Raw genomic sequence first — 21,951 nt, 5'->3', positions numbered from 1 at the left:
ATTGCATCGATTAAAACAAATATAGACGGAAGGAGCAGGGTATGGAGAATAAGGTGGATGAGATAAAATTTCGAAGCATTGTAAAATTATTCAACTTCTGTTGACAAATGCAGGCCTATTATTTTTAAATTCCTTATGCAAACGATCCAGCTGATCACAAGATAAGCTTGGTGTTATTGTTTGGCCGGGCTTAAGAGTTTCACAATGCACAAGTCATTATACACATACAAAACATATTTTTTTTTATAATGAGCCGAGGCTTTGAAGTAAATTTTGCAGCTTGACCTTTGGATAACCACTGTCTTTTACGACAATTGTTGTCTTACAACATCCAATTATCATATCTGGTTATCAAATGATCGAGAAAAGGCGAACAGCTTTGGATATGCGGATGCACTCCGACATGTTTAATTCGCTCATTTCGCGTGGAACCTATACACATTGTTTCCAAGCCTTCCCAATATTTTTAATATGTCTATGCACTATTGAAAAACTGGTTTATTTTCTTGGCCAGCCGATGCATAGTTTGAGTTGGAATTGTTTTCATTACTACATCCAGAACATCATCGTCTATCTTTGCTGGTCTCTCACATCAAGGAGTATAATTAATATGAAATTTACGGATATTAAATAAATTACCCACCACTTCACAACTGTTTTAAATGGGGGCAGTTGCCGATTTTTTTTAAATAAATGCATATAATATGCAATTTTGTAAAAATTTTGCCATCGTAAATTATGAAGTCCATTTTTTTAAATATCGAATAGTGGAGTCTTATAATTAGCTATCAATGGATTACCTATAATTAGTAATCCTAAATTATTTATTACATTTTTAACCGATCTTTTTTATTGACTGATGAAGGATGAAATAAGGACTGATCGTAAAATAAGCTTTTATTCTACGTTTCAGCGATTTTCATTTTGTGTTATACACTTTTAAAGCAATAGTTCTTAAAAAAAAATGCATTTAATATATTGAAGTAACGGATAAAATTAATTATTAATTAATAATAGTTGTTAGAATGTAAACTCTCATTTGTAAAAAAATAATCTAATGTGTATTATTAAATAATATATTAATAATAATAATAATATAAATTTAATCTAATTGTAACTGAAAATATTTTTTAAAATACACTTTAAAAGAGCATTTCAGCTACGTTAAATAATATTTTGTATTATATAATTTATTATTATATTATATAATAGATTGCTTATCATTATTATTGATTTCGTATGTAAACAAGTTTTTAGTAATTATTTGTTATTTATGTATTTTACAATCAATAGTGGGAAACTAACGGTATTATTTTATTAATTATCACTATCATTTATTTTATAAATCATTCGGTAAATATATAATAAAAAATAAAACACATTTATAATTGAAATGTATTGAGTTTTTCTAATAAATATATTATTTTTTATACTAACATTTATACAGTTCATTGACTATTTAACTAGCGCTTCTTGGTTTATTTTTATGTCAGTTGTATAACACAATCGGTTAACATTGACTTTGATTTTCCTCGTATGGATAGTCATATTATTTGACATGCAACTGAAAGATCGAGAACTCGAATTAAGATAATAAGCGGACAGGCTCACCTCGACACGTATCTTAATGAGAGTATGGTATCTCAGATATTGCAAACCTTTTTGAGATTGCATAAATGTGAAACATCGAACATGCAAATTTTCCTGGTGTACGGACCGCTTTTAAAGTAGATAAGGCGATGCTAATTAATGTTTTTAGTTACTTGAGTTATAAGCCACGAATAATAATTTTAAAAAAGTAGTATGAAAATTAAATTTTGACATCATTACTGACTTCACTGCGTACAATGGATTTATACTAATAGTGAATTAATAAAGGTTATAAATTAAAATCGTATTCACTACTCCTGACAATCGTAAACAAGCAGGGACAATCGCCAGCTGAGATTGTCAATTGAAATGGATGGACGTGCTCTCACTATGATTGTGGATTATTAAACAGATGCCATAATGATCGGGTGTTTCTAGGTTGTAGTGCACATACAGGTCTTTTGCAAATGTCATCATACGCCAGTTATATAATATTTTGAGCTCTAGTAACTAGGAATGCAGTATGCACTAAAATAAAAACATACCCATACTCGGAACGAGTATTTCTCCGTTGCCGTTCAGCGTATAAATTGTGACGATATTGTGTCATCAAGAAGTCTAATTTCTACCGTGAAATTGCAAAGCGAGTTTTATGACTATTGATAAACATAGCTACATACCGCAAAAAGAGAAATAAGTACACAACAAGCAACGTGCATACCAATTATAATGAACGCAGTTGAAAAGTGAAATATACATGATAATTGATATTTCATAATCAAAATCGTGCAATTTATGTATAACATGTTATTGCTATATCGTTTCTTAAAAGATATATTTAAAGTTAATTTTACGAATATTAGAAGAAAAAAAAATATATCGTTTCTTGTTAAAAAAAATTAATATTACAAAAAACTTCAAGTTTTCTTCTAAAATATCTTATTTTTAATTCCTTGATTTTATTTTTTAAAGACTTTGTAATATCTATCATTTTAAATATTAAAAATTATTTGATTATCATAAATAGTACAATTTACATTTAAAGTTTTTGGTTTAATGTTAGAATTATATTTTATAAAGATCATTTACATTTAAAGTTTTTGGTTTAATGTTAGAATTATATTTTATAAAGATCAACATAAAAATGTCTCAGTAATATTTTAAAAGATTATGATTTTTTATATGATACTAATTGTGGATTGTAAATTAGAAAAAAATTAAATGGTCCATTTTTTTTACCTTTAAATAAAACTGACAAAATCATTATTATTTTGTGGACAGTAAATAATCATATATAGTCAGTAACTTTGTCATAAATGTCAGAAACTCTAATAAACGATCAATAAAGCTCGTTCGATTGCTGCTATTAGCTGGTTATTGCAACTTTATGTACCTATATACAAATTTTACAGAGCAATTTCTTACGCGATTTAAAGTTTACAATAATTAATGCTTCGTTATTTTTGAAATGGATTCAAGTAGTCTTGATTGTTTTTATACCAAAGAATGATGTGTGTGCAGTGGCGTAGCGTAAGAGGGGGCAGAAGAGTACATATGCCCTTGGGCGCAAAATTGAGGGGGGCGCCAAAACGAAGTTGGCAATAATCCATATTCGAACAATTTAAGAATTAAAAAAAAGCTTTACCACTGACATTAAAACGCGATTTGCACAAGAATAGAAGCAGTCACAGCTATTCATCGTTAGTCGAAATTTTAGAAAATTTACCAAAAGATCAAAATATATCGTTGAAACACAATTGCTATAAATTTTAATTTCATTGTTTAGCTTAATTTCTGGGAAGTTATTTTAAAAAAGCAAATCAAAAGCGATTGCAAGATAATAGGGACGTCATTTTAACTTTTTCCAGGAGGTGGGAGGAGGGCAAAATGGGCCATGTAGCGTTTATATTAGGATTTTTTATAACAATACTATGACTTAAATCAAATTAAGTATATCTAAACAAAATTTCGACCAATAGGAGAGCGCAAAAAACAATTATCCTTTCTCAGAAGTCAAAAATCCACGTCGAAAGCAATAAAATTGTGCGAAACTGCGACGGCACTGACACGATTTCATTGCTTTTGACGTAGATTTTTGACTTCTGAGAAGTGATAATTATTTATTGCGCTCTCCTATTCGTCGAAATTTGATAAAAATGTATTCCGATATAATTTCACTGAAATGCCATATTTTAAAAAATATTTTTGGGATATATTCCAGATTGTTGGGAATCAGTGACATGTATATTATTAATTATAAATATAATTTATAATAAATAGTTGTCATTGCAGCTGGGGCCGATTGTTTAGTAATACCATTTTTTTATACTTAAAAATTTAAGTGCCACTGTCGGGGCTCGAGCCCGCTACTTCAGAGATACTAGTCTGAAACGTTATTGACTGCGTTATTCCGTCCGTCAATTTTCTAATTTTTTTATATCTAGATGTGATGCATCCACTTGAATTAAACTGCCAACAGCCTAATTTATATGTTATTTATACATTTGAAAAAAATATATAAAAACCCTAATTTATATCAGATTATAATTGAATAGCGCAATTGGTAATATGCTCAGCTAAAATAAATCAAATTGAGAATTCGTCACCTTAACATTTTTTCCCGTTAATCAAAGTAGCAAATATTAATATGCATAAAGCCATTCTACTTCAGAGGCAAATGAAAAAAACGTAAGGTCATATCCACATGAGGGTAATCGACAACGTCACAACTGCTAAAAAACATCACCTGACGACATCCAACTTATCTGCTGACCCGTGACCCTTTTCACATTCAGCGATAAAACGACCCGTTTTTTATAAACCACGAACTGTTAATTTATTATTAATTATCCTATCGATGATATTTTATAGCACGTTTCGTACAACCAGTTATTTGCACAGTTTCGATGCAGCAGCAGCCCTGACCAATTTAGTCTGGCAAATAAATTATCTTTCGACACAAATGCAAAGTTTTTTCACTCACCTTCAATCTCGTCACTGCCGTGTCTGCGTCCTGCCTTCAGGACACAAGGATGCTACTATAACGATGCACGATAATGATACATCTTAAAAACACACGTCACTGAGGGTCATGCGAACATCACAACAGGCACTGTCACAATAATTCGAGTTCTAGTTATATAACACATCAGTTTGCATTGACTTAGTTTTTTTTAAGATCTAAAAACAACACAAATAATTATTAAATATACTAGTTTTGACCCTAAGCTTTAACCGAGGCAATCATAATAACCATATTTTAAAACGTTTATGAATTTAAAACACGTGCGGCTGAAGTTTATATTTCATTGTACAGATGGCGAAATATTTAATTATTTAGTATCCAGATACTATATTTTAATACATAACTTAAACCTTTCAAGGAATAATATCAAATATTGTGAAGTTAATTCTTATAAACTTCGCGGACATACAGATATAATATAGATTATACCGAAGGGAGAAAATAAATAATATTTAATACAATTCCAACACATAAACGCAGAAGTAATATAAACCAAAAAAGATTTTATCTTTAAATAACAACTAACTATGAAGCGATATTCAATTATTGTGGAATTGGTAAAATTCATTTTATGAAATATTATGAATGGTTGTTTATAAGTTAAAACAATCAACATATGTTTTATTGATGTATACATCATATAATAAAATACCGTTTAATTTTATAAAATACAACAATATTATAGAGCAGCTCAGAATATTTTTTCTAAATTACTTATTAAACGCCTATAATACTATTTGATTCATTTGTGACTTACTATGAACTTTTTTTTAGTTAACTAAATTAATTTGAAAAATTCAAAAGAATGCGAAGATCTACATCTATAGAATCACGTTATTGCTTATTTTAATCAAATACTAAATAAGTTAATAACAACTAGTTTGTTTTTACTCCAAACTATCGCAATAGTCAAACCTGATTTCATTTAAATATACATTCGCTGTACCACATATATTAGGGGTACCCAAAAAAAGGACGTTTTTATACTAAATAATTTTGACAGTCAGTTGTGACTTATTTGTTGTTCATGTCGCATGTCTTTCTTTTAGTAATGTTTGGATTAACATATGGAGAGTGCGTTACAAACATTACAACAACAAAAAAGCAGTCCAAGTTTCAATAGCAGATTTTGTTCCAAGTAAGATGTTTTTACGCACTTGTATGCTGTATGAATTTTACAAAAAATTGACAACCACAGCAAACAAAAAAACTGAATCGTACACCCGAAAATTTTTGTTTGAAAGACAAGCCTAGAAGTTGGACACCAGAAATCATCGATGACACCAGAAAATATCGATTCAGGAGTTAACAGATAAGACAAGATATTCAAGGTTTAGCATTCAAAGAAGTTGAAAAAATATTGTGAAGGCGTGGAAACAAGGCGTGCGAGTTCCGCCAGCACTAAGCGACGAGAACAAGGCGACGCGCCTGCCTCATACTGCGAGAATCACGCATGAAAAAATTATTACTCTCGGACGGAAAACTATTGCTCACCCTCCGTATTCTCCTGATTTAGCATCATCAGATTACCATTTATTTAAGTCTTTACAACATAATTTAGATAGCAAAAAATAATATTAGTGAAGTTAAAATATTTCTTTTTGAATGTTTTAACTCAGTTTTTACAAATATGGGAGTAAAAACTTGAACTTAAAACTTAACTTAAAATAAATTTATTAATGAAAAAATACTTTGCATTAAAAAAACGTCCTTTCTTCTAGGTATCCCTAATATAATTGTAAGGATTTTAAAATTGCTTTTGAAGCTGTTGTGAATTTTAAAATAATTTAAATTAAAAACTAGCAATAAAAGTAAGTAAATGCATCGCAAAGTACGCACGTATTACATTTTTTATTAATACTGGTAAAAACTACTAATATAGGAGCATTTTAAACATTATACTATTATAAAATAATATGCAACAATATTTTACAGCAGTTTATATTAAATTATATATTTTAATAATATACATAATTTTTGGTTAATAATAAGGACAGAAAATTTAATTAACTAATAATATTTTAAAGTAACTCAAAAGACAACTAGCAGGGCTACATTTAAATGCTCCAATATTCATATAATATATGTAGTTTGTTCTCTTTCAAATTAATATTCGCATAAATATGCGTTTCTCAATCGTATTTTAATTTTTTTTAGAAGGTTATCAGTGCAGGTTAACGTTATTTATTTATTATTTAATTCGTTTCACAATATAATTATATTTACGTTCTATCTACATTTTTGTGCTTAATTGAAGATTTTTCTCATAATAAGCCGTTTATAAAAATAAATATTTTTTAATGAAAACATGCAAAACAATTACGACGTAAAACAAAATAAACAAAGAAAGGCGTAAGCCTATTAAGAGCTTTAAAGCTAAAAAATGTTTGTTCCATCGTTAATAACCAAGCCGGTCGATATTTATAATATCTTAAAAATAAATATACATAAACATGGTTTTAATACAGTTTTAGCTTTAACTACACGTGGGATCGTCGCTCCCTAAAAAGCCACATGTTTTCAAATGCTATTTCCGTCCAACTTAGTACAGGGTTTGACAATAAATATGTAAGATCATATATGTAAATAAATATTACGAAATGAATACTCTTATTTAAAAAGGTTCTTCTTCCAAATTTGGTAAAATATCTAAATTTCAATGCCATATTGATTGTTCAGCCATGATTACAACATTCAACGATGAGGATAACTACTATTGAAATTAAGCAATGTATATTTTTAGAAAGAAGTTCAAGATGTAGAGAAAATATGAGTGATGTAAATAAATAACTTAACTCCTCAACAAACAGTTATCGAACATCAGATAGGGGCGAAATGTTTGGAAGGGTCAAAGTTTGTTGAATTCGAAATTTTGAACCATAGATTCCATTGAGAGGTCCTTCAGAAGTCGAAGCGAGCGGAAACTCGATAACTACCGTTCAGGTTAATAATTTTGTTAAATGTGCACGCGAGTTAATGGATTTCTAACCCAAGATCGCACATATGCAAATCTAAAATAGCGCAGTGTTTGTTCGAGTGTTGGTGAACCAAAAATACCGGTAATTTGGGCTTTAAACCGCCTGTAAAATGTATGCACAACTCATTCACGGAGAAAAGATAAATGAGTTGGCGCAAGCTGATTGATTTAGGTTTTTTGGTCTTATTATGTTAATGCACGAATGAAATATGAGTTTTGGATTAAAAGTATTTTTTTTGCTGCATGCAGACTGGTTATATTTATGTGTATATTATATAATTATGTTCATATTTGTATATAATATAATATATGTTATTAAAAATGCTTAATTTTTTAGGCATGTTAAAAAGTATTTAAAAATCAAACAGTTCCTGTAATTCAGTTACTAGTAAATATATGTATTAAAAGAGTAACTAAGTACAGTTAAATAATAATAAATATACTTGTGTTGTAAAAAAAATAATTTTCTAAATTATGTAGTGGCATATGTACATATATAAATATCTATACACTTAGGAAAACATATTGATTTCTACTAATCTAATTCTAGGTAATTATTATAAAATAACCCGTGGCAACTAAGCCGATTCACAATCAAAATTTTCTAGAGATTTACTATCAATATAAAATCTTTAACTAAGCTCAAAGGCAAAAATAGTACGTGAACATAATTATACAGTGAAACGAAATTAATAAAAATAATAATATTAACCTGCATTAATAACCTTGAATATATATTAAAAAGATACTATCGAATAAGATTTATTTATGAAAACATAATATTTAAATTACAATAATGAGTCTAAATTAGTGATCTCAACTTGAGTTTCCAAATATTCGTTATTTTTAACTATTCGAATATCAAATAATAATGCCTGCACCTACGACTTCGAGTAGGCGACCACACTGTCGCAAAATTTCATATGCCGTCCGGACGGTGGCTTCTGTCACGTACAGCCGGCATATTTGCGCGCGATCAAAAAATATACCAAATAATAGCAATTTTTAAATTGTCATATTATTAAAATTACGCTACTGATAATTATAAAAATTCGTGTGGGCACTCACCAATACAATATCAGTAAAAACTTTTCGGTGAAAATATTCAATTTACGCAAAATTTTTGTCGGCTTTTGCAAAATGCCATAAGGCATAAAAATTATACTTCAGAATACGAATACCACAATTGTGACTATCCTAGAATTTGTCGCCACCGATTCTAAATACGAATTCGTTATAGTGTGACATTTATATAAACCAATCTAGGAAAATACATAAGAATATTCGAAACGATTTTTTTTAACAAAATCAAGTACCACTAATTCTTTTTTAATTATCTAATTTTATATGAAAAAAATTTAATAACGATATCTGTTAAAATAATATACTATCAAAAATATAATTAATCCCCTTTGGTGCCCTAAAATATTCAAAGATGTCAGTAAGATTCTGTTGAAGTCCCTGACAAGCATGTGGTATTATAACTTGACCCGTGACCACGATGCAGCGCTCGACATGCGTGTTAACCATAGGACGCCTACGCGCATACTGAAATTGAACCGAGTTTGCGAAACACCATATCATTATCTCTCACTTTTGTCACTTAACACGCAAGAGAGCGAAAGGGGAAGTATCTCACCGCTTGCGCTCGAAAAAGCAGCTCCAACTTCGGTCCCTTTGACTCGGAAATAATGCCGACAATGTTCGGATGCGATTGAAACCGAAGCGGGCAGAACCGAACTCGACCGAAGTAACCCACTATATTTTCCGTCCTTGGCCAACCTTGGCCAACTTCCAGAGAGTGTAGTGCAGGCATAAAGGATAAAATATTAGAATGTTCGAATATATCCGTAAAGTTATGAAGAATAAAAAATACTGGTTTATAAATACATACATAGTTTAATGTTAATAAAAATGATCAAGACTATTTATTTTAATTGATTATTTAATATCCCATCCTTTAAACATGTAAGATGTGTCGTTTCAATTATTGTTTCTGCCGAAAAGGTTAATTTAGTTTCTTTAAACGTGGGCTTAATTGTAACTACAACTCGAGATTCTTAAAAATTATTACCATAATAAATTACTTTACATTAAACATTATTCGAATTGATTTAAAAGAGATTTTTAATACTAGCTAATGAAAAACTCCACAGCTGTAAAATACTAATTCAAAAAAATTGGTAATTTCTGATATTTCGGCAGTTACAAAGTATTATATTTTCCTGCAATTTTTTGTTATGTCTGTGGGTCTGAAAAACATAAATATTATACATATTTGCAATCTGCCGATTCTCACGCGAAGCGATCTCTTCTTAAGTATTTTTAAGATTAGCAAATCAATTTTTTTGCCATTCGAATACTGTCGGCTTCCAAGAAAGCATGTATATTTTCAAAGGTCTGGCACGGATCAACCCTTTTTTATGAAGCGGTATAAAAAAAGAGCGGTTGTAAAACATTTTAGGCGCTATGAAATTCCTTAAGAAATCAGAAAATTTCTCGAGAAGTAGGAATACTTGAATTGGCATTTTTTTGAGAACAAAAAATAAGTCTTAGAATTATTTTAAACGTATCTCTATGTTTATTTTAATATACTTAATATGCTTTTATTGTCCAAAAAAATATGCAAAATGACCATACACATATAGAGGAGCAATTTTAGAGCAAATTTAAGTTACCAGAACTTTACCTTAAGATACAATTTGAACGGCTATCCCTGGAGTTTTCAATGAATTGTATTATTGATACTCTTTGAAATAACATAAAAACTAAGCAAATCTTTTTATGACTATTCTCAGGACGAAAAATCTGTATCTTATACATATAACATGTTGTTAGATCTCAAGCTTAAATCATTGAACTAAGTCACTTTGTGGTCGATATTTGTATTGATTAATTAATTGTATTTACACAAAAGTTGGACTCTCAACATCTTCAGCGCGCATCACCGCATTATCAATTACATTCCAGCAATTAGCTTAAATCGCAGACTTTCAAACTTTTCCCGCATCGATCGACCCAAACTCCATGTAGCAAGTGGCTTTCGAGTCAAACTGCGGCAACCTACAAATTTGTAGTTTGGCACCGCGAATTTGCCTTGATGACGTAACAACCCACCCGTTTCGGGGTCAAGGTGTGCGAGCGGCATCTGTGCCACGAAATATTGAGAACCGCTTTTGCTTGCGACATGGCGAGTCAACGGCTCTTGTGCTTGCTCACTACATGTGTCGTAATCGAATGTCAATTTCTTGCAGACGGAACGAGTTACTAACCCGATTGCTAACTGCACGCGGCCAGCGTGCGCTTCGAGCCATAAACGATTGGCATGGTCTGGCCAAAAGCGGCCAATAGGACTGTGCAATCTGGTAATAATCCCAAAAATAACGCCTACTATGTACAGACAATTAGATTTAAGTGGGTTGTGAATTATTAGTAATAATATGCACGATGATGTTGGCAATGGATCTGGACTTAATTATAGGAGTTTTAACATTTAATCATTCCGGATTTAAGTTTATATGAATATCAATGGCTATAATGGTTACTTTAAAAGAAAGACAAAAAACTTAGTTGGCTACTTTTATTCTAGAATTATTAAGTAGGCGACACGTTAGCATTTTTGTGTTAGTTCTGTATAATAAATTCAAATAATGAATCTGAACTAAACTATATATACTGATGTATTTCAGGTACAAGTTCCCTTAGCCTTTTTTTATACATATTATAGAAGAAATAAAAGGAGCGGAACATTGCCTTCAAAAGCACCCACATTCTAGGTAGTACTTTCACAATAAACATTATTATTCAAAGGGACAGATTGTAGCTTTTGGCGTGACTCCGCTAGTGTTAAATTTTTTTTGCAAATTATTGCTTTTTTAACCTTTAAAAAATATTAGACATGAGAGGAAATATTTAACGAATGTAAATTAGTAGCAGTAAATTTAGGTATTTGATATGAAAATTCAGATCGAATACATAATACAAAAAAATCAACAACAGCACCAGCTGAATTATATACATTTAATGTTTTTATAGATTGTATTATCGGTAATTTGACTACTAGATTTAATGCAGCAAAATAAATAAATAAATAACTCAGTTTCACATGCTTATTACTAAAAAAAATCTATAAAAAAAGAGTCTTGAATTTATCCCGAAAATATTTTTTTAAATATGTTATTTCAGTAAAATTATATTGGAATACATTTTCACTAATAATAAATTATCTGACAGGTACTAGTAAAATTATATGATTTCAACGTTTATATATGTATTAATATACATATTTACATACTTATATAAATGTTACAGCAATATTTTTAGTTACATTTTAATAAATTCAAAATACATTTTCACCAGTAGATACATATTTCTACTAGCGAAAATATAATTTGTGTATGACATAAAGAGAACAAGCTTCGAAATTAATGTATATTACCAAACAAATAAGTAACCAATTATTATATATAATTAAACTATATTACTGTGGGCAAATTTATCGCCTTATTTGATACACCTGAACCTCAAATCAGATTGTTTTACAACGATACAATACAAAACAAAATGCGCATTTAAACGGTCGATTTTATTACTTTTTAGCACGAGTTTACATTTAATATAACTCACTTTAAGATTTTAAAATAAATCTATGTTAACACCCAAGCTCAATAGTGACAACATCACCTGCGAAAATGATACGTGTGTGTGTGGCCTTGCAATTTAATAAATTATTACTTGCGTTACAAAAATTGCGATTTCGTTAGTTTTCGCGATGTTTGCTCAATTCATCATTATAACAATAGAATAATAGGGAAAATTCTCATATATATAATTTAAAACGAAAGTGCCGTGGTATTTTTCTTTGCTAATCAAATGTTTGTTGTTATATACATATGAGGTGAACACTCTGCAATCTGCCATTTCATTATCTGAGCGTTTTGTATTAATCTCATTTAAATCTGTTAATTAATGTAGTGTAAATACACTTGCAATATTTAATATGTACATAAGTTCTAGAACGAGATCGTAAAAAAAAAACATAATAAACAATAGGGAAATTCAAACGAATCGCAACAAAGGAGAGAGAGAGGAAAAATTAAACGTATTTTTAAGACAGATCTTTGAAGATGGGATTTTAATTACGTTCGTTCAAATACTGCTGCGTAAAAAAGTTTTTTCAGAAATTCGGTTTTTTATTTATATTTAATATAAAACAAATAAAAAACATTGATATAATATTTTATCATTTGATTTTCACAAACTAATTAAAAATATAAACTTTGTACAAATTTACTTTCAGTTTAACGATTTATATTAATTATTTGTTCAAGAATGTTAATATTAAAATGGTTTAAAATATAATATATTAAATATTTGATAATTTTCTTAATTATAAGAGTAATGTGAATTTATAATGACCTGAAATAAATATTGCTGTAATATAATTTAAATAACATAATTCATTTATAAGATATAAAATCAATTTTACATTTCATAAATGAAGTTAAAATTCAGTGTAAAAAGAATAAAAATATTACTATGATGGAAGTATAAGTTTAAAAAATGTAAGTGTAAGATTGAAAAACACACGAGGGCAACATAATTTACTATAATTAAAATATCATATTACCGTAATTTAATTAAATAAAAATAGCATAATCTCACAATAAAATATTTTTTATATTATTTAATACATAAAATATCAAATAATATTAATTTAACCTTTAATTTAAATTTAAATAAATATTACAGACTAAAGTAAAAATAGCCTAACTAAGATGAAATAATTTTACATCTTATAAATAAAAAGCCAAAAAAAAAATACCCCAAAATTTTTTTCATAAAGTTATAAAAAATAAATTGAACCATTTCTATTGAGCTAAAATAATTATTACCATAATTAGTAAAATATATTAAGATAAAAATAGCATAACTTGAGAAATTCTACATCTTGTAAATATAACGTCAAAATTAAAATAACTAAATAAATTGAAAAAGTTCAGTTTAAGTTAAAAAAAAATAATTTATCTAATATTAATATTAAAATAATGTGAGAAAATATATTTTTAATTAGGTAAATATGAGTTAATATAAATTTACTGTAGCATAAGTAAAAGGGTAAAAAGATTTTTTAATTTGTAAGCATTGAGCCAAAAAATTAAATTTCTTAACTAATAAAAATTGCAATTTAAAATTTTAATAAAAAAAAATAAAATCGAGAAAAAAATCACGATAAAATAAATTTTAAATAAAGTAAATATGGGTATAAATAAATATTATCATAATTCAAGTAGGAGGTTAAAGTTTAAATAGCCTTATAAAAATTATACCATGATTTAATATGAGGTTAAAATAAAAATTAACTAACCTTATAGTATAAATATGTGTGAATGTTAATTAAAAAAAAAATATGCGGTTAATATAAAAATAATTAAAACCTTTATTATAAGTTAAAGTAAATATGACCATAACATAAGTAAGAGGCTATAATTAATATAACCTAACTTGAGAAAATTAATTTTACATCTTATACATATCAGAGCAAAACTGAAATAAAACCATGATTTAATATGGAGTTAAAATAAGAATATCCTAACCTAATATTAAATTAAATTACCATAAATAATACAAAGTTTTATTAAAAATAACTTATTCCCACAGTGTAAATTTGAAAGTATGAGGTTTAACTAACAAAAAAACAGAATAATTAAGAAAAAGTATAACCTAATATTGTGAGGTTAAATTAAAAACAGAACTGTAAATATGAGGTTAAATTTAAAATAACTTAAGAAAACATTGATTAAAAGTGTGCTTAGAAAAAAATGGCATAAAAAAATATTAAAAATAATAGCAAGGTTAAATAAAAAATTCAAAGATCATATCGCTCTTTTTTGAGAGCCAAACTTTAGTATTCTATTGAATTAGGGATTTTTATTTATTTTATCGCTTTTAAATACATAAATATGTATAATATAATATGCATAACCAGATACCGTAAGTTTTAATATATAGACTACACTTTTTATCATGTGACATAATTTTATAATTTAAAATATATATACATATGTATATTATGATTTAATTTATATGTACTTTCTGTTAATGTGTTATAATTATAATATTTTATATTATATAAACTAGATATTATAGAAGAAAATAATGGCATAGAAAAAATCGTCGCATTATCGAATAGAATGGCGAAATAGCAATAAATCCTTGATCTGATAGTCCATTGATCAAACACATAACATAAATATAGATTTGATACAATTTATTTATTTAATAAAATGTTTATTTGTGCGTTTGCGCTCTTTGCTGAGAAAGTATCCCCAAGTGAAAACATGCGTGGCTTCTTTTGAAAAATCCATTATAACTTTTCGCCTTTCCCCTTGAACATTTCTGCGCATTTTCCGGAAAAAATAATTTAATTTACAAAAAGAAAAAAAGTATCACATTGCAACAGAAAGAAGAGAATGCGCACATGTGCGATTTAGTATTGTATTTTATTATTATTTAAATTTTAATTTATGTTACATCCCTATTTACGACACTGGTCAGGCTTCGTTTATTGCCCCTCTTTTAAGGAGTCGGTATTAGCGCGTGTAGAAATTTAGACGTCTGCACACCCAAAGACCCGCATAACACCGAACGTCTGCGAAATTGCTCTCGATCAGCCGAAAATTCAATCCCGGATCGGGTTTATTGACACCCAGGGCAGACCCAGAGGTAATCAATCGCGTCTATCAGACCCTGGTAGTAGTGGTCTTACCTTCGTCTCTGAGAGAACCCATCCACTTTTCCATTAACCGGTTGACATTTTCGTTTACCGGGCGCGGTGTGAAAAAAACATCGAAAAATTCTCACTAAACGTCACATATCAATATATTTTAACATATTGGTAGAAATGAGGGGAGAATAAAAAATAATATTATGATCTATGAATACATTTAAGCATCGTCCATATTTGTTAATATGGATATTGAAGATAATACATATCTTTAAATATATTTTTCTATCATGTCTATTATCTGTAGACATTGTTTTCAAACGACTTTAAAATATGCACTTCTGTTCTAATGATCTAATGAAAAATGCATTAAAAAGGTTGTTAATTACTGGAAAAATATTTAATTCCACATAATAAAATTTAATATCCGCGTAGAAGACATCTACATACATATGTAATATATTCACAGTATATATTTAAAATTTAAATCCAAGATAATGATTACCGAGAACCACTGTCTGAATAAGATACTGTTATCATTGCCTCCAGGATATATCGATTTTCTTACGGCCGAAAAACGAATATCAAACTTTCGATTCTATTTATATATTTTTTATTATAATTCGATTTGCAACAACCGAACACTTGCGCTGGTTTTAAAATAAGCGCATGCAACTTTCACTATTATGACGAATTTAGCGCAATTCAAATGAGTTAAGACCGTAGACAATGACTGACGTTGCAAAAATATGTATACATAATATGATAATGATACATGTAAAACAATTTTAGCAGTAGTTTCCTCAATTGAATTTGCGTAAAATTAAAAAAAATAAAAGCGTTACTTCTCGTGAAACATATGTTGAGCATACATGAGTTTTTGGAATAATAAGGGATTATTGTAATAAAAGTAATAATTTTATTATTCTTACATACATATATGTAAACACCCTTTGAGGATGAGATGAAATTAGTTACAATGAGCTATACAATTAATTGTTTTATTTATGTGTAGCTTTTAAAGAACAAAATATACGCATAAATGTTTCGTCTTTTTTTATTCATTGAAATGATACAAGCACGCGTGCTGATCGCATATTTGGGCGGATTGAAAAACACTATAAAAATTACGTAAACAAAGGATAAATTCGGTCTCGAATGCACCTACAAGATTCGCATAACATCACTGCCGAATCTTTTACTGTTTGAGTCATCGCCTATACGCAGAAAAGCTAACTTGATATTTAATATATAGTAAGAAATAGTCTGTTTCCGCCTCGAATCATCGCATTGGCCAGACGATCTAGAATAGGAAGAGCAAAGGACCTCTCAGAATTTTTTGAGAATGTATACGAGTGTACACGGCATTATTTATTTTATTTATTTCTAAGAACATACAATACATATATACATTATCATATTTGAGCAGACATACATTTAATGGTCCATAAGGACCTGATCAAAGGGTACGGTCGGTGCCAAACACAACATATTTAATGTACTAAGTAGTGTCTCTTAAAACGTAATTTCATAGAATTACACCAGTGCCAATCTTAATCGATTTTTATTTATTTATTATTACAAATCTGACTATTAGGACTTGACAGCTTCCCCAATGAATCATTATGGCCATTATATAAACAAGTTTTATTTAAAATTTCACGTACATTCACTTGAGCAACTAAGGGTAATTAACTTTTGAAAAATAAGCTCATCACTGCCTTTGAATGGCACAAGCGGTTAGTGGCCGTAGAACGACGAGCCCAAAAACCGTTTTTATGAATAATTATATTAAATAACTTAGTACGTGCCAAAAGTTTAAGTTTTCGAACTCTCTGTGGATCGTACATCTCCACGAAATCATTGTATGCAAATATTCTAACCATTTATTTATGAGACAATAATATATATTCTGTTTCCGCTCAAAATTGGTGCATTGGCTAGACGATCGAAAAATAGAATAGCGTTGCACCTCTAATTCTTAATGAGTACATAACCTACTTTTACCAGTAACTTCCATCAAGAATTCATTTCAGTCAGAATTTGATAATTTCACCACTTCGCTTTCGATTTGGGAGAGACGAGAGTGAGAGTTGAAGACGCGTTAAGTGAAGCAATGAAACGATCTTTAGAAGCCCGATAAAGCAGTCGTTCTACACATCAGACCAGGTTCAGATAAGCAGTAATCGGAATCCAAGAGACAATAATACACTCTAATTCTGAGAGAGTATGTAAGAGCGAACAGAACAGACTAAACTCAAACAATTTTCATTGATACATTCAACACTTCGCTTCCGACTTGGAACAAACGAGTGTTCAGTTGAAATAGCAAAATTGGCGAAATCCAATAAATAGTGCAACTTGGAAAAATAAAATAAATAGTGAAATTAGCAAAATAAACACGTAATATATTCTGATACTAATTTAAAGAGATTTTGATCTATGACATTTGACAGCCATTTCTTATGTTATCGAAGATTTTAGATAATTTTTAGTAAAATTTAAGAAAAAAAAATGATAATACTGTAAATTACACAAATATTTTTTGTCCCGATTTCTTTATTGAATATTTAAACCTAATCCATTACAAAGAAGAAAAACGAAAAACTAGAGTGAGAAACTAACAAAAGTCACCTATCATCTCTTCATCCCAAAATCTCTGATGGCAAAGTTCCATGGCATTCATTTGCTGGTGAAAACGTTCACCATGTTTATCACTTTCATCGCCAGTATTTTCAGGGAAGAAATCCAAATGGGAGTGTAGAAAATGAATCTTTAACACTTTCACCGCGGATGGCTTCTATAGAAGTCATCAAGAAAATGCCATAAACCATTGCGCCTTATAATATGGTTATGTAGCATAAATTAAAGCTGTAAATCACCTGAATTTATTGAACCATAATATTTTTTAAAATATTGCATGAATAGGTGCCCCCCCACATATTAACAAATTTCGAAATAGCGCAAAAAACTGTCGCGGTGAAAGGGTTAAAGACATCTTCACGCCTATTTCTATAAAATGTAAAGAATAAGAATAAAGTAAGTAATGGAAGTGATATGGGAATCATGTAGTATATATTTTATCATAGTTCGTAATCAAACGTTCGATGTAATTTACAGTACAATAAAAAAATTCTTATGATCTAAAATCGTCGATAAATTTATAAATAGTGCTTAAACCAATAACCTGATTGAAAAGTGTAGAAAATTTAATTACCTTTAATTTGATATAAAATAATTTGCAATCGGTCAATTTAAACAGGAGATATTTGCAATTAAGTAAAAACACTTTTTTCAGAATGAAAAATACGTAAATTTAAATCTCGAAAACTGTGCTACTTATGTATTAATTTTAGACATTTTCAGATTCAGCGCGATTTTACATATTAAACGACTGTCAAATGTTATGGGTCAGATTTTTTTTTAAATTTATAATATTGTGTAAATATACAAATTAGTTCACTCGCGAGTTTTCTTATTAGGCTAGAAAAAGTTTAGTTAGATTTGCTTTTTTATTTGTTGATGAAAATCTACATAAACTAGTCAATTTAAGTTATAGCTTAAAATAAAACATTTTTTTGAACTAAGCATAATCAATTAATGTTTTAAGATACGTCGCATTTTATATATCATAGTTTTGTTATCGGTCATGTGCCGCAAATGTCACTACGTTTCTACATACAATGGGAATAAAATTCGGAGTGGTCATGACCGATAAGTGCACACTTATCTACCGAACCGTTTTCATTAACTAATGGCTCTAAACAACATACGTATATTATAATATTTTATAATAATAATTGATTATTGATACCTAAATTTAAAATGAAAATGTTGAGAGGTGTCGGTTAAATTTATAAATTATAACACAAACCTTTGAGTTAAATTTTGTTAATATTGAAGTGTGTAATGTTTTATGATATACATGTTAAAACATACAGGATTTTATGGTGTCACTTATAAGCAAGAATTAAAAAATGATCACTATAGTCAATTTATGTGAAACATCTGAGAGTGAGGCGTTGCAGGTCGGGTGCGTTCATTGCACTCGATATCTCTCTTTGCAGTTGCACTTCACGTGCCACGTTGAATCAGCTTCCAAAACCCTCCTGAGACTATATTGTTATATAACAGACATACAAGAGAATCTGGATCGCTTCGAAAACAGAAAATCATTTGAATTCCAAATAAGCCGATAGAACATTAATTCAGAAACAGTAGCCGCCGGCTGCACCGCCGCGGGCTCTTTTAATGTATGTGCATGTGTTATTTTTTTGTACTCGAAGAACGGTTTCTTGTCGAGCCAGGGGTGACCAACCAGTGTGACGGACGGCAAGGACGACGTTCGCACGCTCATTCTGATAATTAGACAGCGGCTGATATGAGAATATACCAGAATAACATTTCCCACAATACACACACTTAAATATTTTTTTAATATTCAGAAACATTTGAGAAACGTCACTTTTGTCATAAATTATGCATATTTAATACATATTCATAAGAAACGCGTTTTGCATCGATATAAAAAATGATGCATATTTGCATGTTATGTATACGCTTACAATGTGGCCCTAGAATTTTTAATGTTGATATGAAAACTATAGAAAAATAGTTAAAATCATGAATTCAAGGTCAAATCAACATTATAATATGCACGATAGCTGTATATATATAAAAAACATCAATTACTTTATTATATTGCTATTTAACTATTTTAGGAACATAATTTATTTAATGTATCTCAATAGAGAAAAAGTCCTTTCTATTGAGATCTGATTTATTTTCTGTAACATCAACAATTTACGAAACATCTTTTTACGTAATTTTTTCAATCGGTCGTTTTAATATTACAAAATTTTTTGTAAGGTTTTAATATGACCTTATTTTTTCCTACAGCATTTTTTGTTCAATTCATAAATGTGATAAAATATAATAAATTCTGCAGCAGCAAAATCTCAAAATTATTTCTTAGAAGCAAACTTATTACGCGAATTATCTGCCGAATATAAACACTATTAAAAAAAATTCTGGCCTACTATTACTAACACAGCAGAACTTAATAATTTATTTCCAATGCATTTTCAATAGAAAACGAAAGTCAATACTGTTTTCGATGTCTTACTAAGTTTGCATTTAAAATATTTGTATTATAGTAATTTATTATCTACCCATAGTATTTAAAAACATTATCATAGGTTATTAAAAATGCAATAGACAGCATTTAATAATTGTAACAAAATATCTATGAAGCTGCAACATTATTAGCGATATAATAATTGAGCAATAATTATTGTAAATTATCAAAATGACACTACAATACGAATCGACAAAGCGAAAGTTAAAGCAAAATTACGAAGACGATTGCAGTCGATTCTATAGCCTAAAGGTTAATTTACACTAATTATATTGGTCAACGAGGAAAAAAATAACTGAACTATATATCACTTATTTATCAGTATTGTTGTGCCTTATACAAATGCTAATAGTTAATTGGTTCAGTACATATTTAATAACCATCTATATATATATCTATATATAAATATTTATATTATTAAAAATAATAAACATGTAAGCTAAGTCGAAAATGTGTCAAGACTTCAAAAATAATAATGTAACAATAACATCCACTTCTAAGAGTATTTTACACCATAAATGTAAAATAGTACATTTTAACACATTCACTGTATTTGTTAGTTGTACTGTACATATTATTAGCATATAGTAAAAAATGCGCTTTTTAACGATTCCACGCACAAATACGTACTAATGCGTATATAAATATACTGGTATTTTATAATTATGATACACTGGTCACCTGCGGTTTAATAGTATACTGGTATAAATTATTTTATACCCCCGAACGCGTGCGGTACGGTCGCGTATCAACCGTGTACTGAGCCAGAAGTAAAGCACCGGTACAAAAGAGCCGTTATGCGCTCCATCCACCAGCTGATGCCTTGACAGCATTCGTAGTTTCACTTTCAGAGTTTACGACCCCTTCATTTGAAATGTGGATAAAGTGCTGTCAAAGTTATGGGGACGAGGGATGATCGCGTGGGTCTGTGAAGGACCCTGAAATTTTATTATTTATTCCAGTGGTTTCCATTAATATATGAATGCGGCTCGCAAAGTATATTTTCAGTGGAAACATTAGTTGACAAATACATAATAATATTACACCGTTTAAATTTAAAGGAATCACTTGAACTGAGCACTGATAATTAGTTATCTCGGTCCGTTCTTCCTCATTATATACACTAAAGATATTAGTATTTAAAATAAATTGTTATAAATATTCGTCTCAAACTAATTGCAATTAAAATACAAAACCATTGTGCAAACCCCTTAAAAGTAACAAAACTACATAAAATAGAAAGTGAGCGTAAAATATTTGGGTATACATCTCCAAGGACTGCTAGTATAAATTTAATGAATATATTACGGAATTCAGATCTTAATGCCTTGCTGCAATTGCAGCTGAAAGACTATTACTAAACATTATAAAAAAAAATGTCGGGTTCATCGATCATAAGCGTATATCAGCGACAGGACTCAAAAGAAAGTTTAAGCACAAGCGCGAAAATCTAAATATTACGCTATTAAGTCATACGCGTAGGCGGGTACTTGACA

The 21,951-nt window shown here is 29.2% G+C and overlaps 1 protein-coding gene across 3 annotated transcripts in view; it reads right to left on the bottom strand.

The window, feature by feature from the left end:
* gus (splA/ryanodine receptor domain and SOCS box containing gustavus) overlaps window positions 1–21,220 on the bottom strand; it is a 176,352-nt gene extending 155,132 nt beyond the window's left edge. For 2 of the 3 annotated variants that reach the window (XM_088198307.1, XM_088198306.1), the window contains exons 1-2: window positions 21,137–21,220; window positions 4,574–4,770 (exon numbers count right to left, since the gene is read on the bottom strand). The gene's annotated coding sequence lies outside the window, so the exon portion shown is untranslated. Of the gene's footprint in view, window positions 1–4,573; window positions 4,771–21,085 lie in introns of all 3 variants that reach the window. The other variant, XM_088198305.1, reaches the window with a different exon arrangement.
* Window positions 21,221–21,951: the final 731 nt, after the last annotated feature.

Source organism: Plectrocnemia conspersa, unplaced genomic scaffold (assembly GCF_051122295.1).
Source record: "Plectrocnemia conspersa isolate PC_06_02 unplaced genomic scaffold, ASM5112229v1 ptg000011l, whole genome shotgun sequence".
Classification (NCBI taxonomy): Eukaryota; Metazoa; Arthropoda; class Insecta; order Trichoptera; family Polycentropodidae; genus Plectrocnemia; species Plectrocnemia conspersa.
The sequence above is the reverse complement of the archived record's forward strand: the minus strand, read 5'-3'. Positions and strand labels throughout refer to the sequence as shown.